Consider the following 9,437-nt stretch of genomic DNA (forward strand, 5'->3'; position numbering starts at 1 on the left):
CCCAACGGGACAAGGAATTGTTGAATGTGCACATCGCACTCTGAAAAATTGGCTTTTAAAACCAAAAAGAAAGGGGAATTATACCCCCCAAGGTCACCAAAAGTACATCTTGCTTTTGTCTTATTTGTTTTAAACTTTTTGCAAACTGAAGCTAAAGGTCAGTCTGCAGTGGATCAGCATTGGCATCCAGTCACTTCTAGCTCATATGCCATGGTTAAATGGCAAGACCCCCTAACTAATACATGGAATGTTCCAGATCCCGTTTTAATATGGGAGAGAGGTTCTGTTTGTAATTTTTCATGACAGAGTCCGATGGCTGCCTGAAAGAGTGTTTGTCAAGTGTTCGTCAAGTGGACACAGATCCCGAGTCTTCTAACGAGTATGATTCCAATTATGAAGATGGCTAAAAATCTTTATCAGCCATCTGAGTTAATTTGGAGCATAGCTTCCACTATTACCTGAGAAGTAACAGTTTTTTCTGTTGATTCTCCAAGCCACCTCCCCCACACCAGGAGGCCAGGCCTTGTGTCTGATTGTTGCTAATTTACAACTGAATTGAGTGCTTGGGACATATTTTAAGCAGATTGGTTGTTTTCATATAGGATCTTCTTTGGCAGGCTCAGTCATTCACCATGGCATTTATTCATCTCTATGAAGACACACATTGAGTGCATACTCATATGTGTCCTTCACGGCTTTGGTCTGAATGGGAAAAAGGTGTGCTCTGAGGGTCAGCAGTCAAGGACTGGCCACTGATGTTCTATGACTCTTATCAACATAAAACAGAGGCATGTGCTAGGAGACCATGTTTGTTCATAATAAACACCAAAAGACTGTGTTTGTGCAAATAAACACAAGCAAGCTGAACATGTCCTCAGGGACAGGTAAGAGAGAGTACAGACCTAAGCCAGTAGTGGCCACCAGTCACCATAATTCCTAGGTGGAACCATGGAGCATAAGTAAATCTTAATCCCCAGTCCACCCAATTTTTAATAAATAAAAAGGGAGGAATTGTGCCTTTCCCCCAGCCTTGAGTGGGCTGAATCAGACCTCGTTTGTCACAGTCACCCAGCCCACCTAGGGTGGTGTCTTCTGACCTAGGTGTAGTCTTGTCCTGCCACATCTGCAGCTTCCTGCAAGAAGCCACTGAGCAGCTGAGCTTGATTTCCTGAGGAGATCCTGGCAAAGTAGGGGATGGGTTTCCCCTTTTTAAAGTCAGACTTAAGGATTCAGCATTGGGCCTTGATCAGAAACTTTGTCTTGGTCTCATTCCTCTCTCGTCCATCCTTCCCATCCATCCCCAGCTCTCCTACCAGGTATCCAGTGCTCCGTGGCCAATGGCAGCTACAAAAATGTACATCTGGCAGAGACTAGTGGTTCATGGCTTTAATCTCAGCACTCATGAGGCAAAGTCAGATAGTTATATCTCTGTGTGTCCACATAGCAATTTTTAGACTAACTGGGCTACACAGAGAACCTTTGACTTGAAGAACCAAAAATCAAACCAAACAAAGATGACCCAACTAACCAACCAACCAACCAGCAAAAGGGGTTTTGTAAGAGCATTTTCTATCATGTGCTCTTGTTCCTGATGTGATTATTTTTCTATTTTGATGTCTTAGCTACTTTGGAGTAATCATTTAAGTAGGGAGACAGAGCATCTCCACTGAGTTCCTCCATGGTATGAGTTCCCACTGTGTTGTTTTGTAGCGCCTTTGGCTCTTCTCCATCCAGTGCACAGCTGTAGGCCCTGCAATACTTGAGAGTTTACATGTGCTGGGGTCCAGAGAGATGGCTCACACAGGGAAGGACTTGCCTTGCAAACCTGAGTTCAATTGAGCAGCACCCTTGTAAAAAGCCAGACACAAAGCTGAGTACCTGCCATCTTAGTGCTAGAGACAGGACACAAAGGGATCCCTGCACCTCACTGCTTGGCCATTCTAGTGGAACTAGTGAGCTTCACATTCAGTGAAAGACCTCATAGAAAAACCAAGGTGGTGGCAAGCATCCTGATGCTTTCAATCCCAGCATTTAGGAGGCAGAAGCAGGTGGAGCTCTATGAGTTTTGAGGCCAGTCTAGATTACATAGTGAGTTCAAGGACAGCCAGACGTACAAAGTGAGACTCTGTCTTGAAAAAATAAAAATGAATAAACAAATAAAGTTGGAGAGTGATTGAAAGAAATATCTGATTTTACCTCTGGCCTTTACACACACACACACACACACACACACACGCACACGCACACATGCACTCACAAGTAAATACAACAAAAATGGTCTTAAATACTAAAGCCTGCATTTAAGCTGATGGGCAGTCATGTTTGAAGCAGACAGAAGTCACTGGCAGCCTAGATACACTTCTGAAATACAAGCCTCCAGGCAAACCTTAGACACATGAAGGAGGAAACCACCCTGCCACAACTGCTAGGAAAATGCAACAATTTCACCTTCTGTCTACAGGTGTGCCATGATAAATAATGATCAGAATAAGAACCCCAATTTAGAAATGACCTGTGCTGAGAATAACTTTTCTCTGCTGGGAAGATGACAGGAAGGACACTCTTCATAAGACAGCTGCACACTTAAGGGAGTCATGTGAGAATATTAGGGCATTTGTGTGTAAGGGCATAGGTGCCCCAGTGCACTTGTAGAGGTCAAAACTTGTGTGTGACTTCTTCTCTCTCTCTCTACCTTGAGGATTCTAGGGATGGAACTCAGGTTGTGTGGCACCTTTACCTATGGGGTTGTAAAAGTGACTTTTATTCACCAGGTGCTAGTATCATCTAGGAGGCTTACTGCTGAATAAGCTCACCCTTTCTAGCTCTTCCTGAACTGGTTCAACTCAACTGTTCTGGCTCAAATTCCTCTCCAAGATGACTGATTCCAACAGGCTTCTCTTGGCTTCTGACTGGAGTGCTCTGTTTGGCTTCAAGCTAATGCTATCAATCTGTTCTAATTTTCTTGTTTCTTCTCATTCTCTGGCTTGTTCTGTCTTCACCTCTGTCTGCAACCAGTCTGTTTGAACTAACGTTCTCTCTCTCTCTCTCTGCTAGTCTCTCTCCTGTCTGATCTCCCCTGAGTTGTGCATATCCTGTCTCTGACTCATTCTGTCAAATGTTTCTCTGATTTGTCATTTTGTCTGCTCCTCAATTAGAAGCTACTTTCGAATGTTACTTCTTCTTTCTCTAAACTAACCTTACCTTCATTGTTTTGGATAAAAGGTGTGTACTAAGGTTGTGTATGCATTCCAGCCAAAAGGATTAAAGGTGTGTCATTCCAGCTAGATCACATAGACCGAGAAGGTCTTTGGACATGATCCCTTGCCAGAGCAGTCAGGTTGCTGAATTAAAATTTATCCATCTTTTTGTACAGCCCCGTCCCTGCTTTTTTTTTTTTTTTTTTGACAGTGTCTCATCTCAGTGTGTAGTTCCCATTGGCCTGGTACATGGTTGTTTTGTTTTGTTTTATTTTGTTTTTTGGTTTTTTTTGTTTTGTGTTTTGTCTTTTCTGGTGTCTATGTGTGTGGTTTTTTTGTTTTTTTGTTTTTTTGAGACAGGGTTTCTCTGTATAGCCCTGGCTGTCCTAGAACTCACTTTGTAGACCAGGCTGGCCTTGACTCAGAAATCTGCCTGCCTCTGCCTCCCGAGTGCTAGTACTAAAGGCATGCGCCCCCACACCTGGCTCAGCCTGGCACTTGTTATATAGACCACACTGGCCTCAAACTCAGAGATCTCTCTCTGCCCCCTGAGTGTTAGGATTATAGACCTTTGCTACCATGCTCGGCTAAATGCTAAGTCTTTTATCTGCTATTTATTCAGTTGTGTTGGGGCAACCTTTCTTCACACTGTGTGACTGTGTGTCTCTGTATTATCAATTGTAATTTCTGTATCAGCAAAAAAGGATGTATGGACAGGATTCTGGTATTGTCATTTCTATGGCCCATCACAGAGTTTTTCCCTTTTGTAAATATTCTTCTATCCTTACCTGCCTGAAGGCAATCAAGAGTTGCTCTGGTTTTATCTTAGTGCTGATAGGTTGTAATAAAGAGCTGATGACCAATAGCTAGGACAAGGAGGAAGAAGGTGGAACCTTTGGACAGAGGAGTGATGCAGGGAGAAGCAAGCAGAAGCAAGCAGAAGCAGGAGATTCAAAACCAGAACTGGAAAGGAACACACATAGTCCAGAGTGGAGCAGAGAGGTCTAGAGCTCTCATGTTGGCTTGTAGGCTAGGTAGTCTGTTTAAGTTAGATGAGCTAAATGGGAGACTACCCAAACAAAAGGCCTAAGCTTTAAACTTTGTTTTATTTATACGCTGGCAGATTTGAGAATTTCCCAGAATACAGTCATTCATGATTTTCACCAGTCTTGTAACTAACAAGTATTGTTGCTGCAATTTTATCTGTCAGGTTCAAGAATGATCTGTGAGATGAGCAGGAATCCCAAATGTATTAATACTAGTTAATTTTCTCGGGGCCAGTCATATGAGTGTGATAAGAAGTCGGTTACATTTATTTTGGCTTACAGTTTGAGAGATTAGAGTTCTTGAAGATGGGAAAGGACTCGTAGCAGAAGCAGGAAGAGGGTGGCTTCATCAAATGCTCAGTCAGAAAGCAGGGCATCAAGAGGAAGCGAGTCCAGGCTTAGAAGCTTCGATGCTTCTCCTCCATAACCCACTTCTCATAGGCATGGACCCAAGGCCCATGCTAGCTGGGAACCAAGTGACCAAACACACAATACAACATCCACCTAATCTGGAAGAAAGCCCCAAGGGCCAGCCAGTCCTTCTTTCCTTCTTACTTCTACCTCTTTGGTTCACTCCATGGGCAGCCTAGTTTTTTTGTTTTTTGTTTTTTGTTTTTTTTGCATAAAAACTACAGACTGTATTTAATCTTTCCCCACACGATAACCTTCTAAATTTTAAAGGTTTACTGGTGTGTGTGTGTGTGCGCGTGTGTGTGCGTGTGTGGTGTTTACACGAGTGCTGTAGTACACATATGGAGGTCAGAGGACGACCTATGGGTGTCATCTTCCACCATGACAGTCTCATGTTCATGGGATCTTCAGTCTTAGTGGCAAGTGATAGGTTATTTCTCCAAGAGTGAAATGAGCCAACTCAAGACATACCAAAAAATATATGTCTAAACACAGATTTATTGGGAAACTGCTCTCTACTGGGCGAGTTCACTGGTCTCAGGGAACTCACCATGGGGAGGGAATCAGGGAAGGGAAAGGGAAAGAGAGAAAGCACGTGGACAGAGAGAAGGAAAAACACAGAGAGAGACCAAAATGTCTGGATTCTATAGGGAAGAGCCTCTGGGGGAAGGGCAGCCCAGCCCCTAGGCTAGAAAGGTCAGGGCTGGGGGTGGGATATGCCAGGTAGTGACTGAAGGATGCTGGGGGAACCTAGCGGCTAGATCTGCTTTGGGATGTACATTATCCACCTCAGCCCCTTGTCTGAGGTCTGAAACCCAACAGTATGTATCTTTATTCAGCAACCTTTCTAGTCTCAGGATGATATCTTAAGTATAAACTATTCAGTCTTTTTCCTTTTTCTTTAAAGATTTTTTAAATTATTATTTTATGTATGTGAGTACACTGTAGCTGTACAGATGGTTGTGAAGTCCATGTGGTTGTTGGGAATTGAATTTTAGGACCTCTGCTCACTCTGGTCAACCAGAGGGTGTGAGATCTCACTACGGATGGCTGTGAGCCACCATGTGGTTGCTGGGATTTGAACTCAGAACCTTCAGAAGAGCAGTCAGTGCTCTTACCTGCTGAGCTATCTCACCAGCCCCCCCCTTTTTTAAACAAAGGATCAATTTGTTTAATTTTCAGTTCCTTTCTTCCTGTTTACAATTAATATGTTTAGCATGTTTTGTATTGGTGCAGAGTAACCCCATATACATAGATTTTAAATCACTAATTTGTTGAAACGTACTTGGTAGACCTTGCTATTTACTCCCTCCACATTTTTTTTTTTTTTGAGACAGGGTCTTTTGTAGGTTGGTCTCAAATATGTTATGTAGCTGTAGATAACCTCACGTTCTGGAATCCCCTGCTTCCACCTCCTCAGTGCTGAGGTCTCAGGTATAAACCACCATGCCTGGCTTTATTTTCCTTTTTAAACCATACAGGTAAGCCAGGTGTGGTGGCTCACACCTATAATCTAAGCTCTTGAGAGTCTATGGCAAGAGATTCAAGAGCTTAAGGCCAGACCCGTTGGGTAAGTGTTCTTGCTACCAGTCCTAAAGATCTCGGTCTTATCCCTAGGACCCTCATGGATGGTGGAGAGAACTGACTCCACAAATTACATTCTGACCTCCACACACCATGGTACACATGTGCCTACACACAGTAAATAAGTAAGTAAATAGATAAATGTATAAATTTTGAAACAGAATTCAAGGCCAGACTGGGCTATATAGTAATATTCTATCTCATTTCCCAAATGGTTTTCAGTTCTTTCAATGTTATCACTTCAATTGATTTTTAGAACATTTCAATCTTTTCATAAGAAATACCATATTTTCTTCACTTTCTCACCTTTTTTTTTGTTTTTTGTTTTTTGTTTTTTAAATTGAGTCTCTCTTGAACCATCTCCTTTCTGTGACATGCACCCTACCTCTCCAACTTTGAGGAACAGCTAAGCAATTTGATATCTCTATGGATTCACCTATTTGGGACATTTTACATAAATGGAATTACACAGTATGTAGTCTTTTGGGTCTAGCTTATTTTTCTTTTTTTTTTTTTAAGATTTATTTATTTATTATATGTAAGTACACTGTAGCTGTCTTCAGACACTCCAGAAGAGGGCGCCAGATCTCATTACGGATGGTTGCGAGCCACCATGTGGTTGCTGGGATTTGAACTCTGGACCTTCGGAAGAGCAGTCGGGTGCTCTTACCCACTGAGCCATCTCACCAGCCCATAGCTTATTTTTCTTAAGATAATCTATTGAAGGGTTGTCTGCACATTCATCAGAACTTTGTTCCTTTTTAAGGCTGAGTAATAGTCAATCATTTGGCTATACCAGGTTTTAGCCATTCATCAGTTGGTGGATATCCTGTTGGCTTACAACTTTTTGAAATTATGAACAATTCTTTTATGAACATTCAGATGCTTTTTCTCTAAGAAGTTAAAGATTCACTTATATATTATGTAGATCATATGCAGAGGTCAGAGGGGCAGTTTTAGAGAGTTGGTTCGACTCTTCCATCACATGGGTTTGAGGGAATCTAATTTTGGTCACTGGACTATGTGTCAAGTGCCTTTATTTTCTGAGCTATCTTAGCAGGACTTTTTTTTTTTTTTTTAACTTTTCTTTTATGCATGGGAATACTTTGCTGCATCTATGTGTACTATGTGCATCTACGTTTACTGCATGCCTGGTGCCTAGAGAGCCCAGAGAGGGTGTTAGATCCCCTGGAGCTGGAGTTCCAGTCAGCTGTGAGCTGGGCACTACAATCAAGTCTCTCTCTTTTTTAAAGATTTATTTACTTTATGTGTATGAGTACACTGTAGCTGTCTTCAGACGCACCAGAAGAGGGCATCAGATCCCATTACAGAGGGTTTTGAGACACCATGTGGTTGCTGGAATTTGAACTCAGGACCTCTGGAACTCAGGACCTCAGTGCGCCTAAGTCTTTCCAGCCCCCAAGTCTCATTTTTTACGTTTCTGTTGCTGTGATAAAACACTATAGGCAGAACTAACATTCAGAAGGAAGAGGTTATTTGAGATTATCGTTCCAAGGAGATAAGCATGATGCCCTGGCAGAAAGCTGAGACCTTGCAGCCTTAACCACAGTCATTAGCAGAGAGAGTAAACTGGGAGCAGGGCAAGATCTTTAGCTCTCAAACTGCACCCCCAGGGACTTGTTACCTCCAGCAAGCCTACCCCAACTAAGCTTCCCCAAACAGTGCCACCAAGTGTCAAATATGAGAGTCTATGGAAGCCATTCTACTTCAAACCAGAAAATAGTCCTCTGCAAAAGCAGCCAGTGCTCATAATTGATGAGCCAGGTCTCCAGTCCCCACTATGATTTTAGAGACATGGCCTCATGAGGTCTCAGACTAGGCTTGAACTCTTAATCCTTCTGTTTCCCTCTCTCAAGTGCTAGGATCCCAGCTGTGTACCACCGTCCTTGGATAATACTCAAGTGCTTATTTGACTAGTTGAAACAGGTTCTTACGTAGTCCAGGATGGCCTAGAACTCAATTATATAACTAAGGAAGACCTTGAATTCCTGATCCTTCTACCACGTTTTCTTTTCTGTCCTCCTTACACCCCTTCCCAGAAAAGGTTTCTTTTTGTAACTCTGGCTATCCTGGAACTTACTCTATAGACTAGGCTGGCCTCAACACTCAGAGAGCTGTCTGCCTTCTGAGTGCTGGGATTAAATGCTTGTGCCAGAATTCAAGGCAGACTGGGCTGTAGAGTGATGCACTTCCAGCTTAGACTTCTTTTTTCGCTTTATGCAGCCCTGGCTGTTCAGGAACTCCCTCTATAGACAAGGCTGTCCTCAAACCCAGAGATTTGCTTACCGCTGCTTTCACGTGCTGAGATCAAAGACATGTTCCACCATATGTTGCTGTCAGGTATTTAGCAGAAAAGACTGCTTAGACATAGGTTTCAGCCAATAGAAAGTCTTTATTAACTGGCTAGTGAATACATTGGGTGTTCAGGATTCCAGTGTAGCCTTTCTCAGGGTGAGCTTTTAAGCACAAAACCATGTTCTGGGTTGACAGACTTTTGTTAACAAGAACTGTTAGCTAGAAGTAGAACTACAGAAGCCAAAAGGCAAGCTTAGTACATTTAGAGACTTTCTCAGAACTATGGACTTTAATAGATTGCACCTTTGTTTTTGTTTTGGCTGGTGGTGCTGTCTACATGCTGAATTTTATGTCTGAATGGCACTTCCATCATGGAGTCAGTTGTGCTGAGGTCTGGTGCTCTGTTAGATAATTTAAAATGAACTTACAAACAAAATTGAGTGTAATATGTGTTTAGATTATCATGTTCTAACTTCCCCCCCTAATGTTGTAGAATGATGTCCTCTTAGCATGACTTAGTCCTTGCACTCTTGAACTCTGAGCAATTGTAATTACTTATGCAAGACCTAAGATTTGTAAGATTTGGCATATTACTGTTTATCATATTGGTGGTAAGGGTAAGGGGTTCATAATCTCCTCCCCTTGTAGATGTATAGGCAGTTAACTGTTGGATGGGGGAAGGGCTATATATAGGCAGTTAACAGCTGGTGGGGGAGGGGTTTCCAAGGCCCTGTGGCTTCCTAAGAGTAAGTAGGTAGTTAATACTTGCTGGGGTTGAGGGGGTTCCAGAGGTGCTCCATCCAGGGTTATAGAAAATATTGTAATAGTTTCTGGGAAGACTTTTCTTCAATGTATATTGCCTATGTTCTTTTTTTTTTTTTTT

The sequence above is a fragment of the Mus caroli genome, chromosome 14 (assembly GCF_900094665.2).
Source record: "Mus caroli chromosome 14, CAROLI_EIJ_v1.1, whole genome shotgun sequence".
Taxonomy (NCBI): Eukaryota; Metazoa; Chordata; class Mammalia; order Rodentia; family Muridae; genus Mus; species Mus caroli.